This window comes from Loxodonta africana, chromosome 3 (genome assembly GCF_030014295.1).
Source record: "Loxodonta africana isolate mLoxAfr1 chromosome 3, mLoxAfr1.hap2, whole genome shotgun sequence".
Taxonomy (NCBI): Eukaryota; Metazoa; Chordata; class Mammalia; order Proboscidea; family Elephantidae; genus Loxodonta; species Loxodonta africana.
Genome location: NC_087344.1, coordinates 3,340,120 through 3,363,975, shown reverse-complemented (window position 1 = coordinate 3,363,975; position 23,856 = coordinate 3,340,120). Strand labels below are relative to the sequence as shown.

General features: G+C 49.9%; 1 protein-coding gene across 2 annotated transcripts in view; it reads left to right on the top strand.

Moving 5' to 3' along the window:
• Window positions 1-23,856, top strand: part of GNG7 (G protein subunit gamma 7) — a 193,859-nt gene that overhangs the window by 20,687 nt on the left and 149,316 nt on the right. The window lies entirely within an intron of this gene.

Below are 23,856 nucleotides of genomic sequence, written 5' to 3'. Positions count from 1 at the left end.
TCACTACCAGCTCCATCCTTCTCTCCCCAGGTGCAGGAGGAGCCTCCCAACCTACTTTCTTGCCTCTACTTTTGCGCACTCTGGTTTTGTCTTTGAAATAAACTTTGTGTTTGGGAATGATTTTAGATTGACGGAAGAGTTGTGAAGCCGGTACAGAGGGTGCCTGTCTACCCCTCACCCAGCTTCCCACGTTAACATCTTCTGTTGCCAGGGTGCACACAGCACGACTAGGAAGTTAACGTGGGTACCTGATCATTGACTAAACACAGGTTTCATTTGGATTTGACCAGTATTCCCACTAATGCCCTCATTCTGCCCCAGGACCCTACTCAGGATCACACATTACATTTAGTCGTCACGCCTCTGGAGCCTCCTCTGGTTTGGCTTGTTTGTTGATCTCTGTCTTTTGTGGCCTTGACTTTGACGGTCTTGAGGAGGTCTAGCTGGTGTCCTGGAGAATGCCCCTCAGCCTGGGTTTGTCTGGTGTTTTCTCATGAGCAGATCAGGGAAGAACACACAGAGGTAGGATTCCATTCTCATCCCATCATATTGGGGTACCTGACATCAGCAGTGATGTTAGTCCAGCTTACCTGGTTAAGGAGATGCCGCCAGCTTTACCTGAATGGTAGAGTTCTCATTTTCCCCCTTCCCTGCTCCGTTCTTTGGAAGCACCACCCTAGTTTTTTTTTTTTTTTTAAGCAATTTATTTTATTTTGTTGTTGCTGAAAATACGCACAGCAGGACATATACCCATTCAGGAGTTTCTCCGTGTACAATCCAGGGATGTTGATTACATTCTTCAAGTTGTGCAGCCATTCTCACCCCCTTTTCCCTGTCCCCCCACTCCAGGATAAACTCACTGCCCCCGAGGCTCCTGTCTAACCTTTGAGTTGCTGTTGTCAGTCTGATCCCATAGAGATGAATCTTGAAGAGCACAATGTTCAAGGCAGACATTCTTTACCACCTACCACCCAGTGTCTCACAAGGGTGACCTTTTCCCCACCCCGAAATCCTCTTTTTTTCTTGTCGTCGTTAGGTGCTGTTGAGTTCATTCCCACTCATAGTGACCAGGTGTACCAGAGTACAAAACACTGCCCGGGCCTGCGCCATCCGCACGATCGTTATGCTTGAGCCCATCGTTGCAGCCACTGTGTCAGTCCATCTCGTTGAGGGTCTCCCTCTTTTTCACTGACCCTCTACTTTACCAAGGACGATGTAGTCGCGCCACATCAGCAGACGAGGGTCCCAAAAGCTGGACTCAATCCACGTCATAAAGGTCGACTCTACTCTGAGGAGGCAGCTCTTCCCCAGTCGTATTTTGAGTGCCTTCCAACCTGGGGGGCTCATCATCCGGCACTACATCAGACAGTGTTCCGCTGCTATTCCTAAAGTTTTCACAGGTTAACTCTTTTCAGAAGTAGACTGCCGGGTCCTTCTTCCTAGTCTGTCTTAGTCTGGAAGCTCTGCTGAAACCTGGCCACCATGGGTGACCCCACTGGTATTTGAAATACTGGTGGCAAGCTTCCAGCATCACGGCAACATGCGAGCCCCCACAGTGAGACAAACTGACAGTAGTGTTTTGTTTTGTTTTGTTTTTCCTTCATAGACTTTATTTTTTAGAGCAGTTTTAGGTTTACAGAAAACTTGCACAGAAAGTCTAGAGGTCCCACTGTTCTCTCTCCCCCTGCACACTGTTTCTCCCACTTAACCTGGTGCATTTGTGGGCAAAGGGGACGTTTCACAAACATAAGTTGGAGCAGGCCAGTTCTCCGCTTGCAACCCTTTGGTAGAACTTAGAATATCATTGTCTTAGTTACCAAGTGCTGCTGTAACAAAAATGCCACAAGTAGGTGGTTTTAACAAACAGAAATGTATTTTCTCAAAGTTCAGGAGACTAGAAGTCCAAATTCAGAGCACCAGCTCTAGGGGAGGGCTCTCTCTCTGGAGGCTCTGGTTCTTCTCACGTTCCTTGGTGATCTCCAGGTGGGGTCTGTCTTCCTCTCTGCCTGCTCTGCTCTTTTTAAACCTCAGAAGCAGTTAAAGACACACCCTACACTGATAGGGCATATTAACATAACAAAGAAAACCTTCCTTCCAAAGGGGATTACCTCCACAAGTATAGGCTTGGGATTCCAACACATATTCTGGGGGACACAGTTCAATCCATAACAATCATCCGTGCTCCTTAGGGGCTGTCTGTTGTTGGGTGCCATCTAGTCAGTTTCAACTCATTGTGACCCTGCGTGACAGAATAGAGCTGCCCCATGGAGTTTTGCAGGGTGTAATCTTTACAGTAGCAGATTGCCAGGTCTTTCTCCCGTGGGGCCCTGGGTGGGTTGGAACCACTGACCCGTCAGTAGCAGAGCACTTAACCGTAGCGCCCCCAGGGCTCCTAGGGGTCTGTGTAATTGACCCCATTTACTCTTGGGACCTCGCCCTGGGCCCGTTTTGTGCACCCTGTGTGTCCCAGGAAGGACTCCCCTTTGCACCTGGAGCTCAGCGGTGCTCAGCCTGGGATTGCCGCACGATGTTGGATGGATTTCCAGTTTGGGGTGAGTTTGAGCAACGGTTTTGAACCACACTCATGGGTGAACCAGGATCAAACCCAGCACTGTCCAAGCGCAGATACACTCTGTAACCTGGCCAGCGTGCTGCGGGATGGTGGAAAGTTCGTTCAGGTGCTTCCTGAGTGGTCTCACCAGGGAAGGGACCAGCGTTTACCTGGGGCTGGGAGAGTGGAGCCCTGCTGGCACAGTGGTTAAGAGTTTGTACTGCTAACCAGAGGGTTGGCAGTTCAAATCCACCAGCCCCTCCTTGGAAAAAGGGTCTCTATGAGTAGGAAGGAAACCCTGGGGGCGTAGTGGTTAAGTGCTACAGCTGATAACCAAAGGGTCAGCAGTTCGAATCCGCCAGGCGCTCCTTAGAAACTCTATGGGGCAGTTCTACCCTGTCTTATATGGTCGCTATGAGTTGGAATCGACTCGATGGCAAGGGGTTTGGTTTTTTGGTTTGGGAGAGTGGATCCGAGCAGGACAGTGGGAAGAGGTGAGGGGAGGGTCCAGCCACGAGAGAGGACAATGCGCTCTGAGCATGCTGGGCTGCTCTGAGTGAGCTGAGCGTAGATCCAGAGAAGGTTCTGGAAAGATAGGGGGAGGAAGAGCAGAAGGTCAGAATACCAGTGTGGAACTTGGGTTAAACTGTTTTTTAGTTTAACCATGGCTTCCTGGGATAGTTGCAGTTCCAGATTTAAAGATTATTCCTGGGCATTAGATTCAGGGGTTTAATCAGTTAAAAAAATTTTTTTCTTATTGTGGTAAAAATACATGTAACAAAACATTCGTTATGCCATTCTTTTTTACGTGCACAACCCAGAGACATTAACGACACTCATCCTGTCGTGCAGCCATCACCAGTGTCCCCAGATTCCCCATCACCCTTCACAGTGGCTCTCCCTCGCCCCCTCCCCGCCATCCCTGGCAACCACGAATACGCCTTTGTCTCTGTGGATCTGCCTGTTCTGGACATGTTACCTAAGTGGGATCACACCGTGTGTGTCCATCTCTAACTGACTTATTTCACTGAGCGTCATGTTTTCAAGGAAACCTTCCTGACTCTACAGTCCGGTGGTATTCATTGCATTCACGATGTGTGCGATACCGCCACTATTTCCAGAACGTTTTCATCCTGTTGGTGTTTTTTTTTTTTTTTAAATGCTGTATTGAGGTATCATTTACAAGCCAGAAAATCTACCCATTTTAAGTGTACAACTCCCTGGTTTTTAGTAAATTCACTGAGTTGTACAACCATCACCACAGTCCCGTTTCAGAGCATTTTCATCAGCCCAGAAAGGAACCCTGCACCCAACGGTGGCCACTCCCCATTCCCCTGCCGACAAGCTCTGGGCAACCACTAATCCACTTTCTGTCTCTATGGATTTGCCTGTTCTGGACATTTCACATACATGGAATCAGACAGTAGGTGATCTTTTGTGTCTGGCTTCTTTCACTAAGAATAGTGTTTTCAAGGTTTATCCAAGTTGTGGCGTGTGTCAGAACTTCATTCCTTTTTGTGACCATATAATATTCCATTGTATGCACAGACCACATTTTATTTTTCCAACATCAGTTGATAGACGCTTGGGTGGTTTCCACTTTTTGGCCCTTAAGAATCATGCCGTGATGAACACGTACGTACAAGTTTTTGCATGGATGCATGTTTCCGTTTCTTCTGGGCATATTCCTAGGAGCGGAATTGCTGAGTGGATCATCTGTTTTTAAACCTATACATTGTCTGTCTGTGCTTTTATGCCTGGTAGGATTTTTGTACATTTGCTTGTTTTTTCGCAGCTCAGCCCTTTGGGGCTCTGGAGGGATTTTACTTCCTGTGGCCGCTTCTATTTATCTGCTTTCCATCCCAGCATGACTTCCCTTCCTTGCTTCTGCATGGGTGCCTCTGAGCAGCAAGCCTTCCCACATGCGAGCCAGCCCCAGGCAGCATTTTCAGGGCACTGTTAATTGTTCTCCCTCCCCTCCCTGTTATTATAAATTTTTTTTTTTAATTAAATCCTATTAAATCCCCTATACCTGTGGATGTAATCCCATTTGGGAATAGGGTTTTCTTTGTTACTTTAATGAGGCCGTATTAGTATAAGTATGTCTTAAACCAATCACTTTTGAATAAATATTTTATTTTACTGTTAAAATATGCACAGTGAAACCAGCTCCCATTCCACCATTTCCAGACATAATTATCAGTGACATTGGTTCCGTCCTTTACATAGTGTCAACATTCTCCTTATTTCTATTCTGGCTGTTTCACTCCCGTTGACTTTGACTCCCTGCCCCCAACCTTCTCATCTAAGCTTTAGAACAACTGTTGTCCATTTGGTCTTATACAGATGATTCTTTAAAAGAAGCCAGTACTCAAGGGTGATGATGTTTACTTTTTGAGCTAAACTGTGACTTATTAAACCAATCACTTTTGAGATATAAAGAACCGGATCAGGCACAGAGACAAGTAAGCACAATGGCGGAAGAGAGATGCCATGTGGAGATCACCAAGGAACCCAACAGTGTAGGGGCTGCGGAAGCTGAGGCAAGGGCTTTCCCCCAGGGCAGACAGAGAGAGCCTTCCCCTAGAACCGAGGCCCTGGATTTGGACTTTAAGCCTCCTCAACTGTGAGAAAATAAATTTCTGTTCATTAAAGCCACCCCCTTGTGGGTTTTCTGTTACAGCAGCACTGGGAACTGAGACACACTCACACCCCAGGCTCTGGGCTCACGCCTTTTTTCCCTCACCTGGAATGCCCTTCGCTCTCTGCTGTGACAACTGCCACAGGTCCCCCTCCGCCCGTCCTTTCTGCGCGCCGTCTTTCTTAGCTCCCTGCTCTCTGCTTCGCCTCGTGCTCCCAGGACTTGACCCTGCCGTCACGTCCCTTCCGACTCGTGGCGTCTGACACTCGTGTGTCAGAGTAGAACTGTGCTCTGCAGGGTTTTCTTTTCTTCTTTTAATTTAATTTATTTTTGATGGCGCTATACAATCGGAAACACACGTGGACTCCATTTTTACATCGACAGTTCAGTGAGCTCGGTTCCGTACTTCACGTCGTGTGGCCATCCTCATGGTCCCTACCCATGTGGCTTCCTCCCCTCTCACTTAGGCTCTCTGCCGCGAACGTTCTCGTCCGTGCTCTCCTCTCGGTGGATGATCTGTCGGTGTCCATTCGCAGACGATTCTTTAAAGGAGCGCTGCGCTCGAGGCGAACACTCTTCATTAATTGGTTTAAACTTTTTAGTTTAATGATGGCTTCACGGGATGGTTTCGGCTTAAGATCCAGAGATTATTCCTGGGCATTAGATTCGGGGGTTCCCCCAGTCTCAGCGGACCCAGTAAGTCTGGTTTCCATCAGGACCCGTTTGTCGAGTCCTCGATCAAAATGCTCGGTCGTGTAGCTGGGCACCATCCTTTTCTTCTGGCCTCGTGGTCACGGGGTCGTAGTTCAGCTCCATCGGGTTTTTGATGACTAATTTTTTCGGAGGCAGATTGCCAGGCCTTTCTTCCAAGGCGCCTGTGGGCGGACTCCAACCTCCAAGCTTTCGGTGAGCGGCTGAGCACGTTCATCGTTTACCTCCCGCAGGGACCCTCGCCTTTGGTAGACACCTGGAAGTTGCTGGATTCCCACCTCTACTCTGGTCACCTGTAATCACATGGGGTCTTGCATATTTTTGTTTTTAGCTTCTCTGAGCTTCAGTTTTTTGTTTGTTTGATCAATAAGAGAGGCTCCTACCTCCAGGGCAATTGAGAAGACCACATAGAACGTATGCATAGCATAGGAGGTATTTGGTGTGCGGGAAACATTTGTCTTTTTATTTAGATAAAAGCATTAAAAAAAAAAAAAACGGTTTCCATCGAGTTGATTCTCACTCATGGCGACCCCATGTGACAGAGCAGAGCTGCCCATAGGGTTTTCTAGGCCGTAATCTTTACGGGGGAGCCCTGGTGGCACAAGGTTAAGCACTCAGCTGCTAACCAATAGGTTGGCGGTTTGAACCCACCGGCTACTTCGCAGGAGAAAGATGCAACAGCCCGTTTCTGTAAAGGTTACAGCCTCGGAAACCCTGTGGGACGGTTCTGCTCTGTCCTGTAGGGTCGCTCGGAGTTTAGAATCGATTCAGCGGCAATGGATTCAGTCTTTATGGAAGCAGATCTCCAGGTCTTTCTCCCACAGAGCCACTGGTGGGTTCAAACTGCCGACCTTTGGGTTAGGAGCTGAATGCTACACCGCTGCGCCACCTGCACTCCTTAGATAAAAGTGTGAAGGGGTGAAAAAAGCAGAAGGGAGTAGTGGTGGGCAGAGCAACTGTCACTCAGAGACGTCCCTGTCCTAAGCCCCAGAGCCTGTGCACGTGGTACCTCACACGGCAAAGGGACCCTGCAGATGGATGGCGTGAAGGGCCTTGAGACGGAAGATGATCCTGGATCACCCAGGTGGCCCATGTGCTCACAGGGTCGTCATCAGCGGGAGGCAGGAGGGTCAGATTCAGAGGAGGAGATGTGAGGATGGAAGCAGAGAGAGAGACTGGCAGTTGCTCAGCTGCTGGCTCTAAAGACGCAGGAAGGAGCCACGGGCCAAGGAACGCAGGGCCTCTAGAAGCTGGAAAAGGCCGGAGATGATTTTCCCTGGGACTTCCGGAAGGAACGAGCCCTGCTGACACCTTGGTTTTAGCCACGCGAGACCCTTGTGGAACTCCTGACCTCCGCAGTTGTGGGATCACAACTGCGTGCTGTTGTAAGGCACTGGTTGTGGTTGTTTTTTACAGCAACCACTGGAGACTCAGGCTCAAGTGTGTGCGTCCCCTCAGCTTCCACTGCTCCTCCATCGCGGGCTGATGACGCCTCCCTCTCCTGGGCTGCCGCGGACCCCAAAGTGCTCGTGGAGTTTCTCACCACTGCGCGCCACACTGGGGCCCACGGTCGAGGGGGAGAAACCTGCATTAACTATTTGGAAGACAATTGAGTTGGGTCCCTGCTCACACCATACACCAGAATAAATTCGCTGGCCTCCACACGCTCAGTACCAGCAGAGCCCCCCTCAGTCATGACGACCACCAGTACCTCCCGACATTGCCAGCGTCCCAGGGGCCCCTGCCCTACGTAAAGGAACTGAAGCTGGAGATAACGTGCTGGGGCCTTCCAGCTATCCTGTGATATCCCGTCGATATATTAGCATCAGAGTGAGTGTAGCAAAACAGCCCAGCACCGCTTGGAATGTTTTATTTCCTGCTGATGCTCACAAATCCTAGTCCCTGGAAAACCCCTCGGTGGCTCCTATGGAAATGTAATTAAGCGGTCATTTGCTGTCTGCAGCGGTGACACAGATCTGGGTCTGTAATAAAGGCGAATGGTCCCTGTAGACCCAGGGGCCAGCTCAAGGCCAAGAGGCTCCTGGTTTTCAGAGTCCTCGGGAATCTGGTGCTCTGCTGGGTGAGAATTCGAGCGGGAGTCAGAGAAAGTGCAGGTGGGAACAAGGTGCCTTTCTGCACTCCCAGGAGTCCGGGGTGCCTTCTTCTCTTCTCTTAAAAAAAAACCCAAACCCATTGCCGTCGACCTGACTCCAACTCCTGGACACCCCACGTGTGTCAGAGTAGAACTGCTCTCTGCAGGGTTTTCAGCTGTTGGTTTTTTGGTAGCAGATTGCCAGGCCTTTCTTCCATGATACCTCTGGGTGGACTTAAACCTCCAGCCTTTCAGTTAGCAGCTGAGTGTGTTCACTCTTTGCACCACCCAGGGATGACTCCTCTCTTAGGTGGTTGCACTGTTGGCGTGATGGTGTGGGCTGTCTGACTGGTCCATTGGTTGCCTTTTTTAGGCCAAATTTAGTCCATATGGGCCTCTCCCCCTCGGCACTGCTGACGCTGTGGCCGGGTCATTGTCTGGGGTGGGACCATCCTGTGCACTGTAGGGTTGTCTTAGTTATCTAGTGCCACCATAATAGAAATACCACAAGTGGTGGCTTTAACAAACAAATTTATTTGCCCACAGTTTAGGAGGCTAGAAGTCTGAATTCAAAACGCTGGCTCTAAGGATTCCTGGTGGCGCAGTGGTTAAAGTGCTGGACTCCTCACGAGAAGGTCGGGGTTCGAACCCAGTAGTGGCTCTGCAGGGGAAAGATGTGGCAGTCTGCTTCTGTAGAGATTTACAGCTGTGGAAACCCTGTGGGGTTGCCAGGAGTCGGAATCAACTCAACGGCAGTGGGTTTGGCTCTAGGGGAAGGCTTTCTGTCTCTGTCGGCTCTGGAGGAAGGTCCTTGTCTCTTCTGAGCTTCTGTGTGCCTCTTCGTGTGGCTCGGCAGGAGTGTGACTCAGGACACAGCCTACACTAATCCCGTCTCGTTAACATAACAAAACAATTCATTTTCAAATGGCTTATAGCCCCAGGCACAGAGGTTAGGATTTACAACACATGTTTTGGGGGAACGCAATGCAATCCAAAACAAGAGTGTTGAGCAGCATCCCCGGTCTCCACCTACTGGATGCCAGTAGCACCCACCCCCCAATTGTGACAACCACAAATGTCCCCAGAGGTCAGACCTTGGGGCTGTGTTTTTCCCAGCATTCTGTGTGGCAAAGTCTACACATAAACCAATTTAGGTCGTCACTGCCCTTCAGAACAGTCCTCTGATAAAGAGCTGTGCCATCTGGTATTTTCCGGTCTTTAACAAGCTTGGTTTGATAAACAGCGTTCCCTGATTCTTTACCACAAAGTCCCCGGGTGGTACAAACAAGGAACACCCACCCTGGCTGCTCACTGAAAGGTTGGAGGTTCGAGTCCACCCAGGGGTGGCTCGGAAGAAAGGCCTGGAGATCTGCTTTGGAACAATCACCGCTTGGACACTCCATGGAGCGCAGTTCCACTCGGACAGTGTGGGGGCGCCAGGAGTCCGAGCCAGCTCAAGGCGACTGGTCGGGGCTTTATTTGGGGGGCCTCTCCTGCTCCTGCCCCTCTGGCACTTCCTGGTCTTGGTGGGTGCAGGTTTCCAACAGGTAACACTGGACTTGGCCCTGGCGCCCGCCCTTCCCGGCGGACCCTTGAGCCTCTCCTGCGTCATAAAGCCAGACTCCTGTTGCCTGAGTTCCAGCGGTTGCTGCCACTTCCTGTGATGGTTTGGGGTTTTCACGAGGCCTCCTCCGGAGAGGACAGATCACGTAGTTCTCTGGGGGACGAGAGTGTCCACTGCGGGGCAGCCTGTTAGGCTCATTGACGAAAATGGCCAGCGTTGGGCACGTTGTCAGGGTTCCGGTATGTTCAGAGGGTATAAAGCCGTCGTACCCCCTTAGCAGTTCCCGCGTACTAAAACGTCACCAGTCCCGAGTGTAAAACTGGATTTTTATCTGTTCTAATCCCAGCCAGGTGGTGCAGTGGTTAAGAGCTTGGCTGCTAACCCAAAGGCTGGCAATTCGGGTCCACCAGCCACTCCTCGGAAACCGTACGGGGCAGTTCTGCTCTGTGCTGTAGGGCTGCTGAGTGGGAACCGACGCAGCGACGGTGGGTTTTTATGACTTGGTGGTGATCTCAGCCAGAGTTCTGCTTTAAGAAACGTTTGTCGTTGGTAGTTGCTGTTGGGTCGGCTCTGACTCCTGGCGACCCGAGGACAGCGGGAGGAAGCGGTACCCGGGCCTGCGCCATCCTCGCGGTGGTTGCTGTGTTTGAGCCCACCGTTGAGGCCGCTGTGTCAGTCCGTCTCACTGAGGGTCTCCGTTGCTTTTGCTGAGCCTCTGCTTTACCAAATGCGATGCCCTTCTCCAGTGACCCAGCTCTCCTGATGACACATCCATAGTAAGCGAGTTGAAGTCTCGAGCGGTATTCTGCCATAAGGTTTTCATTAGCTATTTTTGGAAGTAGATCTCCAGGCCTTTCTTCCTAGTCTGTCCTAGTCTGGAAGCTCTGCTGAAACCTGTCCACCATGGGTGACCCTGCTGGTATTTGAAATCCCGGTGCCGTGGCTTCCAGCATCACAGCACTGGGGAAGCCCCCACAGTGCGCCACGCCGACAGATGGCGGGCGTGGGGTCTATTTAACACACTGGTCTGCTGTCCCCTGTCGGTGCTGAGAAGGCACTGGATCGCTTTCAGCAGCAGTGCCTATAGCTCTGGGTTACCCTTTCACTTTTGATCAGGGTTTCTCCACCTCCACGCTGTTGACATTCTGGGGGCCGGATCCTTCTCTGGCGGGGGCCATCCTGTGCACTGTAGGGTGTTGAGCAGCATCCCTGGCCACCACCCACTCTATACCAAAAAGCACCCCCCCCAGTTGTGACAACCATGAATGTCCCCAGACATTGTCCAGTGTCCCCTGGGGGGCAGAATCGCCCCAGGTGAAAACCCCCAGGGGATTCCACTGACCCCCGAGAGACTCTGCGTCCCGCCCGTAATCATCTGACCTACTGACGTGTTAGGACGCTGCCCAGCGTCTGGCCTGCTGGGAGTTTATTCTGGTGTACAGTGTGAGCAGGGGTTGAGCTTAGTTTTCTACCAAATATTAATGCAGAGTCTCTCCCCGCCCAGCACAGCTGACATGGGGGCCGGATCCTTCTCTGGGGTGGGGCCGCCCGTCCTGCGCACAGCAGGGTGTTGAGCGGCATCCCTGGCCTTCACTCACTCAGCACCAGTACCAACCCCCATTTGTGATACCCACAAATGTCCCCAAACCCAAAACCAACCCCATTGCCGTGGAGTTGATTTCGACTCATAGAGACCCTATAGGACAGGGTAGAACTGCCCCATAGGATTTCCAAGGAGGGGCTGGTGGATTCAAACTGGCAACCTTTTGGTTAGCAGTTGAGCTCTTAACCATTACACCACCAGGGCTCCCAAATGTCCCCAGACATTACATAACCAGTGTCCCCAGGCGAGAACCACTGGGCTTCACTGGGTCTCTTTCTTCTCCTCCCAGACCAAATCTGGTCCACAGACCCTGTGCTTGTCCAGCCCAGTGGCTTTTTTTTTTTAATTTTTATTGTGCTTTAAGTGAAAGTTCACAAATCAAGTCGGACTTTCATACAAAAATTTATAAACACCTTGCTATATACTCCTAATTGCTCTCTGCCTAATGAGACAGCCCCCTCCTTCCCTCCTCTATGTCTTTTTGAGTCCATTCGGCCAGCTTCTGACCCTCTCTACCCTCTCATCTCCCCTTCAGACAGGAGCTGCCCACGTAGTCTCATGTGTCTACTTGATCCAAGAAGCTCACTCCTCACCCGTATCATTTTCTACCCTGTAGTCTAGTCTAATCCCTGTCTGAAGAGTTAGCTTTAGGAATGGTTCCTGTCTTGGGCTAACAGAAGGTCTGGGGACCATGACCTCCGCAGTCCTTCTAGTCTCAGTCAGACCATTAAGTCTGGTCTTTTTAGGAGAATTTGGGGTCTGCATCCCATTGCTCGCCTGCTCCCTTGGGGCTTCTCTGTTGTGTTCCCTGTCAGGGCAGTCATTGGTTGTAGCCGGGCACCATCTAGCTCTTCTGGTCTCAGGGTGATGTAGTCTCTGGTTTATGTGGCCCTTTCTGTCTCTTGGGCTCGTAATTACCTTGTGTCCTTGGTGTCCTTCATTCTCCTTTGGTCCAGGTGGGTTGAGACCAATTGATGCGTCTTAGATGGCCACTTGCTAACGTTTAAGACCCCAGACACCAGTGGCTTTTAAATTAAATTAAAAAAAAAAAATTACCACATCTGTTTATTTATATCTATTTGATGGTAACTCTTTAGAGAACACGCTCATGAGGTTTCGAAGACATATTGAGACTTTTTAGCAGCAAATTATAAGGAAATTGTTACTCTTCCACAGTGTGGTATGGCCAAGCCCAGTTTCTAGTTCGCAAACTTCTTTTCTTTAAACGCACTTTTTATTTTTAAAACAGTTTTAGATTTACAGAAAAGGTGCAAAGAGTACAGAGAGCTCCCACATGCCCCTACCCAGTTTCTCTGGTTGTTAACATCTTTCTTTCTTTCCTGTGGGATGTTTGTCACAGTTAATGAGCCAATGTTGGTGTGTTACCATTGACTGAAGTCTGTACTTTATTCAGGCCCACAGAGGGCACAAATGGTTTGCACTTGCCTACTAAGCTCAAGGTTGGTGGTTCGAACCCACCCAGCGGCACTGCGGAAGAAAGGCCTGGCAGTCTGCTCCCATAAAGATGACAACCACTGAAAACCCTATGGCGCAGTTCTACTCTAACTAACACATGGGGTTGCTGTGAGTCAGAATTGACTTGACGATAATGGGTTTGGGTTTGTACTTTATTCAGATTTCCCCGTTGTCATTTTTGGGTGCTGTCGAGTTGATTCCAACCCATAGGAACTCCATGTGACAGAGCAGAACTGCCCCATAGGGTTTCCTAGGCTGTAATCCTTACAAGAGCAGATCGCCAGGTCTTTCTCCCAAAGAGCAGCTGGTGGGTTCCAACCACCGACCTTTAGGTAAGCAGCTTAGTGCTTAACCACTGCAGATGTCCCCAGTTTTCCCCTAATGTTCTTTTTCTGCCCCAGGGTCCCATTCAGGATCCCCTATTACATTTAGTCATCATGTCTCGGGAGCCTCCTCTGGGCTGGGGTGGTTTCTTGGTCTTTCCTTGTCTTTTGTGATCTTGACCTTGGCAGCCTTGAGGAGGACTGGCTGGGGTCCTGTAGGGTGTCCTCAGTGTGAGTCTCTCTGATGTTTTCTCGTGATCAGACCAGGGTGATGACCACTGGGCCAAGGGAGAGTCCAATGGTTTTAAGCCCTGGATGATTGTCAATGTTTGTCAGGAGAGTTGACTTAGAAGTCTCCCGGCCTCTCTTAGAAAGTTGGAAGAACTTCACGTCCTTGGACCGTGTTCCCACATGGGGATAGAGCTGGGGCCAGGTGCGGCTGCCCCTTCCGATGAGCCAGGTGGTGTCTCTCTAGGGCCCCATCTTCCCGTCATCTGCCTGCCTCGGGGCTGTCCTCAAACTTGTGACCCTGGGATGGGCCACTGGAGCTCAGCGCCCTCTCCCCCTCAGCCCTGGCAGTGACTGTGCCCTGAGGAACTCATTTCCAGCATGGGGCTCACAGGAAGGCCAGAAAAGCCTGCTGGAATGCAGGTGACCCAAAGTTACCTTGAAGCCACACTCATTTATTATCGCAGCAAACGGGGTTGGCGTGTGAGGGCTGGTGTGAAGGACACAGCTGGCTGCGACTCCTCGGTCCTGGTGGGAAGGGGGTGAGGTGGTGTGAAAATGGCGGCGTGGCTTCAGACCTCCTCCAGCGTCACAAGAGGGAGGAGAGAGAATCAAATCAACATCAGCACGAGGCTGATTCCTCTGCGGTGGCGATCAAACATAACGTCCGCTCCCCAAACTTTACCAACTCTGACGCCAGCCGTCCCTGCCCGTGGCACTCTCTGCGTGGTGTGATGATCCACTGCAGTGGCCGTACAGAACTCACAGTCCGCACCTACAGTTGTGGAGTTTACGAGGGAAGTAGCAGTTACCTCCCAGGATCAGGGTCAACAGGCCACAACTTGGGACCAGGACCAGGAAGCTGTAGGCAAGGTCCCCCTTCTTCAGCGCAGGACAGCTCTCTCAGCTCCTCTCAGCCCCTTGAGGACAGGCATCCTCTCTCGGCCCTCGGCCCCATTCAGGTGAGTGTTACAATGCTCTTTAGCTCTGCAGCTGAGTATCCAGGGCACCCCACTCCTCCTGGAAGCCGCCTGCCTGAAGGCGCTCAGCTCTAACTCTGTGGGTCGGCAAGTCCACGGTAACCGCCTTGTTCCCTGGGCCAAGAAGCCCACCGTGCTGTATGGTGCCAGTGTCCTTGTTCTGCTGCTGCTCTTTCTCTGCTGCCTCTTCTTGCCATCTTGCGCTTGCTGTCCCTGGTGTTACAGCTCTGTCTCCCGGGTCTAGGAAGTTCTCAGTGCAGGGACCCTGGGTCCAAAGGATACGCTTCACTCACAGATACTCTCTTGATGGTAGTGGTGGTGAGATCCTCCTTCTTTGCCTCTGAGATGAGCTCATTTTGAGCCTGGCAGAGTGGCAAAACCAACCAATCCCATCATTATTTGCATGCTCAACCTCCCCAAAGGGGTTCCCTGCACCTTACTTGCATTCTTAACAGACCATCCAGTCCCTTTGTTGGACCACACATACTTTATTTGTATCGTCCTACCCAGTTGCTTTATGGGAGCCACAAAGGCTAGGGCTAGGAGGACCATGTTAAGTATTCGCTGCACCACAGATGGTATCTCCCTGTGGTTTTGATTTGCATTTCCCTAATGGCTAAAGACATTGAGCATCTATTCATGTGCTTGTTGGCCATCTCAGTGTCTACTCTGGGGAAATGTTTGACTGTGAGGTGCGTGATGAGGTAGTAGGAACAGAGTCCTGAACTAAGCATGATTCCCAGGGTGGACCTGGAACCTCATAGGAGAAGGCTGATGGGCAGTGCCCCCCGGCCCATCCTGGGTCCTGAAGCCAGGATCACTGTCCTCCGCCAAAATCCTGGCTTCTTTTCCTCCTCAGATGATGTTGCACAGACCATTAAGCATACATGGGAAGCTAAATAACAGCCCCCGGAGATGTCAACCGTTTTGCAGCCAACGCACAGTTTCAAGACAAGCATTATGGCAGAACTCTGTTAAGCAGGGAGGTCCCTGTTGATCAAAGATTCTGTAGAAGAGTCCTGATCAAGGAGGGGAAATGCAGACAAAATTTCAAATTATCAAGGAATCTAGACTTTCTGGAACCACGGAGCTGGATGAGCCCCTGAAATTATTGCTCTGAGGTTATCCTAAAACCTTCATTGAAAAATATCTCCTAAATTCCTCTTTAAACCAAACAGTTCTTGTTAGGTGCCATCGAGTCAGTTACAACTCACAGTGACCCCATGTACAACAGAATGAAAACACTGCCAGGTCCTGTGCCATCCTCACAATTGTCGTTGTGTTTGAGCCCATTGTTGGAGCCACTGTGTCAGTCCATCTTGTTGAGGGTCTTCCTCTTTTTCGCTGACCCTCTACTTTACCAAGCATGATGACCTTCGCTAGCGACTGGTCCCTCCTGACAACATGTCCAAAGTACCTGAGATGAAGCCTCACCATCCTCACTTCTAAGGAGCATCCTGGCTGTACTTCTTCCAAGACCGATTTGTCTGTTCTTCTGGCAGTCCATGGTATATTCTTCACCAATACCACAATTCAAAGGCATCAATTCTTCTACCCACTTCCTTATTCATTGTCCAGCTCTCACACGCTTATGAGGCAACTGAAAATACCATGGCTTGGGTCAGGTGCACCTTAGTCCTCAAAGTGACACCTTTGCTTTTTAACACTTTAAAGAGGTCTTTTGCAGCAGATTTGTCCAATGCAGTGTGTCTTTTGATTTCTTGACTGCTGCTTCCATGGCTGTTGATTGTGGATCCAAGTAAAATGAAATCCTTGACAACTTCAATGTTTTCTCCATTTATCATGATGTTGCTCATTGGTCCAGTTGTGAGGATTTTTGTTTTCAATCCATACTGAAGGCTGTGGTCTTTGCTCTTCATTAGTAAGCGCTTCAAGTCCTCCTCACTTTCAGCAAGCAAGGTTGTGTCATCTGCATAACGCAGGTTGTTAATGAGTCTTCCTCCAATCCTGATGCCCTGTTCTTCATATAGTCCAGCTTCTCGGATTATTTGTTCAGCATACAGATTGAATGGGTATGGTGAAAGGATACAACCCTGATGCACACCTTTCCTGACTTTAAACCAACCAGTATCCCTTTGTTCTGTTTGAACGAATGCCTCTTGATCTGTGTACAGGTTCCTCATGAGCACAATTAAGTGTTCTAGAATTCCCATTCTTCAAAGTGTTATCCATAATTTGTTATGATTCACGCAGTCGAGTGCCTTTGCATAGTCAGTAGAACACTGATAAAATCTTTCTGGTATTCTCTGCTTTCAGCCAAGATCCATCTGACATCAGCAGTGATACCCCTCATTCCATATCTGTTTTTGAAAGTGGCTTGAATTTCTGGCAGTTCCCTGTCGGTGTACAGCTGCGATGGTTTTTAAATGACCTTAAGCAAAATTTTACCTGCGTGTGATATTAATGCCATTGCTTGACAATTTCTGCATTCTCTTGGATCACTTTTCTTTGAAATGGACACAAATATGGATCTCTTCCAGCCGGTTGGCCGAGTAGCTGTCTTCCAAATTTCTTGGCATAGAAGAGTTAGCACCTCCAGCACTGTATCCATTTGTTAAAACATCACAATTCATATTCCGTCAATTCCTGGAGCCTCGTTTTTTGCCAGTGCCTTCAGTGCAGCTTGGACTTCTTCCTTCAGTACCATTGATTCTTGACCATATGCTACCTCCTGAAATGGTTGGACATTGGCCCATTCTTTTTGGTACAGCAACTCTGTGTATTCCTTCCATCTTCTTTTGAGGTTTCTTGTGTCATTCAATTTTTTGCCTATAGAATCCTTCGGTATTGCGACTTAAGGCTTGATTTTTTTCTTCAGGTTTTTCAGTTTGAGAAATGCGAAGTGTGACCTTCCCTTTTGGTTTTCCAACTCCAGGTCTTTGTGCACGTCATTATATGCTTTTGTCTTGTCAAGCAGCACTTTGAAATCTTCTGTTCAGCTTTTTTAAGTTCATCATTTTTTCCATTCTTTTTAGTTACTCTACGTCCAAGAACAAGTTTCACAGTCTCTCCTGACATCCATTTTGGTCTTTTCTTCCTTTCCTGTCTTTTCAAATGACCTCTTGCTTTCTTCGTGTATGATGTCCTTGATGTCATTCTGCAGCTTGTCTGGTCTTTGGTCATTAGTGTTCAGCGTGTCAAATCTGTTCCTGAGATGGTCCCCAAATTCAGGTGGTATATACTCAAGTTTGTGTTTTGGCTCTCATAAACTTGTTTTGATTTTATTCAGCTTCAACTTGAACTTGTCTATGAGCAATTGATGGTCTTTTCCACAGTCGGCCCCTGGCCTTGTCCTGACTGATGATATTGAGCTTTTCCATCGTCTCTTTCCTCAGATGTAGTCGATTTGATCCCTGTGTGTTCCATCTGGTGAGGTCCATGTATGTAGTTGCTGTTTATGCTGTTGAAAAAAGGTATTTGCAATGAATATGTCGTTGGTCTTGCAAAATTCAATCATGTGATCTCTGGCATTGTTTCTATCACCAAGGCCATATTTTCCAACCACCGATCCTTTTTTTTACAACTTTTCCATTCCAATCACCAGTAATTATCAGTGTAATCCGATTTCATGTTTTATCAATTTCAGACCGCAGAAACTGGTAAAAAGCTTCAATTTCTTCATCTTTGGCCTTAGTGATTGGTGTGTAAATTTGAATAGTAGTTATATTAACTGGTCTTCCTTGTAGGGGTATGGATATTATCCTATCACTGACAGGGTTGTACTTCAGCATAGATATTGACTGGTTCTTTTTGACAATGAATGCGACACCATTCCTCTTCAATCTGTCATTCCTGGTACAGTAAACCATGTGATTGTCTCATTCAGAATGGCCAATACCAGTCCATTTCAGCTCACTAATGCCTAGGTATCAATCTTTATGCCTTTCATTTCATTTTTGGCGACTTCCAATTTTCTTAGATTCATTCTTTGTACATTCCATGTTCTAATTATTAATGGATGTTTGCAGCTGTTACTTCTCATTTGGAGTTGTATAACCTTAGTAAATGAAGGTCTTGAAAGCTTGACCCCATCCATATCATTAAGGTTGACTCTACTTTGAGGAGTTAGCTCTCCCCGAGTCGTCTCTTGAGTGCCTTCCAACCTGAGGGGCTCATCTTCCAGCAGTCTGTCAGACAGTGTTCAGCTGCTATCCATACGGTTTTCACTGGCCTGTTTTTTTCAGAAGTAGACTTTCAGGTCTTTCTTCCTAGTCTCATCTTAATCTGGAAGCTCTGCTGAAACCTGTCCACCATGGGTGACCCTGCTGGTATTTTAAATACTGGTGGCATAGCTTCCCACATCATGGCAGCACGCAAGCCACCATCATACGACAAACTGACAGATGAGTGATGGAAACCAAACGGTGTAAAAAAAAACGGTAGTTTAGTTTAATTAGTAAAAAAAAAAAAAAGTCTGCCTTGGGCATTGTGGTCTTTTAATAATTATCTGTATGGGTTTTTTTGTTTTTATATGGGATCAAATTGACAACAGCAACTCAAAAGGTCAGATAGGGAGCTTAAGGGGGCAGTGAGTTTATGTTAAAGAAGAAGGAACAGTTTGGAAAAGGAGGGTGAGAATGATTGCACAACTTGAAGAACGTAACCAGTATCAGTGAACTGGTGAACCTGGTGAACGTTTTCACTGTGCATATTTTCAACAATTAAAGAAAAAAGAAAAGGGAGGTCCCTGGATGGCGCGAGCGGTTTGCCCTTGACTACTAGGTTGGCAATTCGAACCCAACAGTGGCACCATGGAAGACAGGCCTGGCAATCTGCTTCCGTAAATATTACGGCCTTGGAAACCCTCCGGGGGCAGTTCTACCGTGTAACACACGGGGCCACTGTGAGTCAGAACTGACCTGAACTCGATGGTAACGGGTTTGGCTCGGTCTTGGTTAAGAAGCAAACTGACTTCTCTTTACCGGCATCTAACAGAACGAGGAGATTTCTGGGGCAGATATGGGTTGAAGCGCATCTAACCAGAGGAACAGGAAACAGGAACATTCTGGAACATTCTCAGAAATGCAGATGACTTGAGAATGTGTGTAGAAGGCCCCCTCAGCCCTGTGTCTGCAGATCTGAAGGTGGAGATTCTCCAGCTGGCTGCCCTCTCTCCGTGGCGATTATATTAAGACCATGATATTCAAGGTGTTGGCAGCAGGAAACTCGGTGGAAGTCAAAAAAAACCTAATTTTAAAATGACAACAAAAAATAACCCTCTGAGACACACATCCTGCTTCCAGAGCTCATCCTTGGAGCTTTTCCAGCACTTCCCCAGCTCCCTGAAGAGCCCTCGACATTGTCAGCCTCGGAGGCTGTCCTTCTGCACAGACACACTTGCCCAAAGTTAGCCAGCACCTCCCCTCTGATATCCTCGTCCTGGAGACCAATGGAAATGCTTTGCCAGATTTAGCGGAACTCAGCGCCCCTGTGGAATGTAGCCCACGGCCTTGCACCGCAGCCTGGGACCTGCAGGGGCGCCCTTCCGCCAGCCTTCCCCTCCCAGGACCTCACCTGCTGCATTTATACAATGAGGCAGTTGGACTAGGGCAGTGGTTATCAACCAGGGGTGATTCCAAACCCCAGGAGACACTGGGCAATGTGGGTGCTGCTAGCATGGAGTGGGTGGAGGCCAGGGATGCTGCTCAGCACCCTACAGTGCACAGAACGGCCCCACCCCAGATGATGACCCAGCCCCACGTCTGCAGTGCCCAGGGAAAGGGACCCTGCATTAATTATTTGGAAACAATTAAGTTTGATCGCTGCTCACACTATCCATCAGAATGTATCCCTGATGGGTCAGCCAGTGTCAACCAGAGTGGCCTTCCAAACCACAAACCAAACCAAACCCCTTGCCGTTCAGTCAGTTTCCACTCATAGCGATGCTATAGGACAGAGTAAGACTGCCGCATAGAGTTTCCAAGGAGCACGTGATGGATTTGAACTGCCAAGCCTTTTCTCAGCAGCCGTAGCACTTAGCCACTAGCCACCGGGATCTCCCAGTGGCCCTCCAGCTCCTGTGATTTCCTTCCTCTGGCCCCCCCTAGGTCTCGCAGCGACCCAGGAGATCAGTAGGTCAGATGATTATGCGTTGCAGAGCCTCCTGGGGATCAGTGGAAGGCCCTAACCCGGGGCTTCTTGCTTGTGTTGATTTTGCCCCCCAGGCAATACTGGCAATGTCTAGGGACATTTGTGGGTGTCATGACTGGGAAGAGGGTGTTACTGGCATTGAGTGGGTGGAGGCCGATAATGCTGCTCAACACCTTACAGTGCAGAGGACACCCCACCCCAGAGAATAATCTGGCTCACATGTCAGCAGTGCTGAGGAGGAGAGACCCTGTGCTAAGGTGGAGAGACCTGTGCTAAGGTGGAGAGACCTGTGCTAAGGAGGAGAGACCTGTGCTAAGGTGGAGAGACCTGTGCTAAGGTGGAGAGACCTGTGCTAAGGTGGAGAGACCTGAGCTAAGGAGGAGAGACCTGTGCTAAGGAGGATAGACCTGTGCTAAGGAGGAGAGACCTGTGCTAAGGAAGAGAGACCTGTGCTAAGGTGGAGAGACCTGTGCTAAGGTGGAGAGACCTGTGCTAAAGTGGAGAGACCTGTGCTAAGGTGGAGAGACCCTGTGCTAAGGTGGAAAGACCCTGTGCTAAAGTGGAGAGAGCTGTGCTAAGGAGGATAGACCTGTGCTAAGGAGGAGAGACCTGTGCTAAGGAAGAGAGACCTGTGCTAAGGTGGAGAGACCTGTGCTAAGGTGGAGAGACCTGTGCTAAAGTGGAGAGACCTGTGCTAAGGTGGAGAGACCCTGTGCTAAGGTGAAAAGACCCTGTGCTAAAGTGGAGAGAGCTGTGCTAAGGAGGAGAGACCTGTGCTAAGGTGGAGAGAGCTGTGCTAAGGTGGAGAGACCTGTGCTAAGGAGGAGAGACCCTGTGCTAAGGAGGAGAGACCTGTGCTAAGGAGAAGAGACCTGTGCTAAGGTGGAGAGAGCTGTGCTAAGGTGGAGAGACCCTGTGCTAAGGTGGAGAGACCCTGTGCTAAGGTGGAGAGACCCTGTGCTAAGGTGGAGAGACCCTGTGCTAAGGTGGAGAGACCTGTCTAAGGTGACCTGCTGATTGAAAAAAAGTCTCTGAACCTCAGCGGCTGGACACACCAGCTGCGAATGCCGCTGTCTCTGAGGCAGCTCCGATCCTGGGAACAAGGAGACGCTTGGACATCTGTCCTGGGCCAGCGTATGGAACCCTCCGGGCGGTGGCCAGAATGACCTCGCAGAGCCCTGGTAACGACAGCGCTCTGAGCAGGAGCTCCAGCGCCGCCCCATGTGAGCGCGGGCCTATAGGTGACGGCTGCGCAGCCCACACACAGCGGAGCCCACGGGGAGCTGAGCGCAGCTGCCGCCACCGTCACCCCGACTATGGGGTTGGCGGCACGTTCCCGGGGCCAGGCTGGGTGGGGCGGGCGAGGGGCGCAGGGAGGACAGTGCACCGGGCCGGGAGGCGCAGACCACAGCACGGAAAGCAGGAGACCCCGGCGCGGGCCCCCTTGGCCAGGCGGGACCAGGCAGAATTGAATTCACTGCCCGGGGAGGGGGAGGCTGCGTCTGTTGTATTCATTCCTTTCACGAAATATTTGCTGAGGCCCTCAACTGAGGAATGGGGTAGGGGCGGCTCGGGGGAAGAACCCTCGCCTTCCATGGGGGAGACCCGGGTACAGTTGCCACCTCGTGCACCGCCACTACTCACCTGTCAGTGGAGGCTTCCGTGTTGCTGTGATGCTAAACAGGTTTCAGCGGAGCTCCCTTACTAAGACAGACTAGGAAGAAAGGCCTGGCAATCATCTTCTGAAAGTCAGCCAGTGAAAACCCCATGGATCCCAAGGGCCTGATCCACAGCCAATCATAGGGATGGCGCAGGACCAGGCAGTGTTGCGTTCTGTTGTGAAAGGGGTTACTGCCAGTCGGGGACTGATTGAGGGCAGCTGATAAAAAAGCAACAGCTAAACTCAGGAAAGAGTCAAGGGTCTCTCTCTTGAATAAGTCAGCAAATTTTTTCTGCAAAGGGCTGGTGAATAAACATTTGCGGCCTAGAGAGGAAGAAACCGTGCGCTAATTATTTGGAAAAAGCAATTGAGTTCAATCCCAGCTCACACCCTACACCAGAATAAATTGCCGATGGATGAGAGAGCATAAACCAGGGTGGCCTCCAGGTCCTGTGATTCCCCTCCTCTCTCCCCCCGACTCAGTGTGTGGATTTAAATGTGGGCAGTTACCTAGGACGTCAGTAGATCAGATGATTATGGCACGCAGATTGTTTTGGGGTTCAGAGGAATCCCCTAACCCAGGGGTTCTCACCTGAGGCAATTCTGCCCTCCAGGTGATGTCTGGAGACATTTGTGGGTGCCACAACTGGGGGGGTGCTACTGGCACTGAGTGGGTGGAGACCAGGGATACTGCTCAACACCCTACAGTGCACAGAATGGCACCCCCAGAGAATGATTCGGCCCCCATGTCGGCAGTGCGAGGGGGGCGGGGGAAGGGACCCTGCTGTAGGTTAAGGAAAGCACCTAACAGGTTATCTTGCGACAAACTGGATGCCTTGTCATACCAATGTCCTTCTTTCTGTCTTTGGGCAACTGCTTCACTCTTGTCTTCTAGAACATTCAACATGCCCCTCCAAGCCCAGACCTTGGCTGTACACCCCACAGGCGTTACTGATTGCAGCATAGATGCCGTGGTCCTTGTTAGTGACCTCACCATGTAGCCGAGACCTGCCTCAGTGTTCTAGCAGGTTCTGCAGCAGCCCCCCCACTGTGTGTGGGGGGGTCTGCGGTGGCTGACAAACCCCTCATCCTGTCCTCCCCCTCCTCATTCTTTTCAGAAGAGCTAGCTTCCCCTGCCAATTTACATATTCTCTTTTTAGCCTCTTTCTTTCCTAGGTTTTACATAATCATGTCATTATTAGAAGCTGCCACGGGAACTTAAAGTTCCCTCAATCATTTTAAAGCATTTTCTAGCATAAGTAGCTAATTGCCTGTCGTCTTTTCTCTTTTTTTTTTTAAATAAAACTTTTTATGTTAGAAGTTTTAGATTTACACAGAAGTTGGGAGGATAGTACGGAGAGCTGCGTCTACCTCACACAGTTTCCCCTGCTATTAGATCTGACATCCCTGTGGCCCGCTTGTCACAGTTGTTGTTCGGTGCTGTCAAGCTGATTTGGACTCATAGCGACCCCACGTGACAGAGCCGAATTGCCCCATAGGCTTTCCTAGGCCTGAACGACTCGATGGCACACAACGACAACAGCAACGATATTTACGGGGCAGAGCTCCAGGTTCTTCTCCCGCAGAGCCGCTGGGTGGGTTAGAACCTCCAGCGTTTCGGTCGATAGCCAAGAGCTGAACCATTTCCACCACCAGGGCTCCTTCTTGGCGCAGTTAGCGAACTGATATTGATACGTTATCGTTCACTAAAGCCCATATTTTATTCAGATTTCCTCAGTTTCCCCTGAGGTCCGTTTTCTGTCCCAGGACCCCATCCAGGGCCCACAGGACATTTTGCCATCACGTCTCCTCAGGCTCCCCTGGGCGGGGTCGGTTTCTCAGACTCTTTTTGATGCCCTTGACCGTTTTGAGGAGGACTGTCTGAGTTTGGAGACCCCAGGTGGTGCAAATGGCGA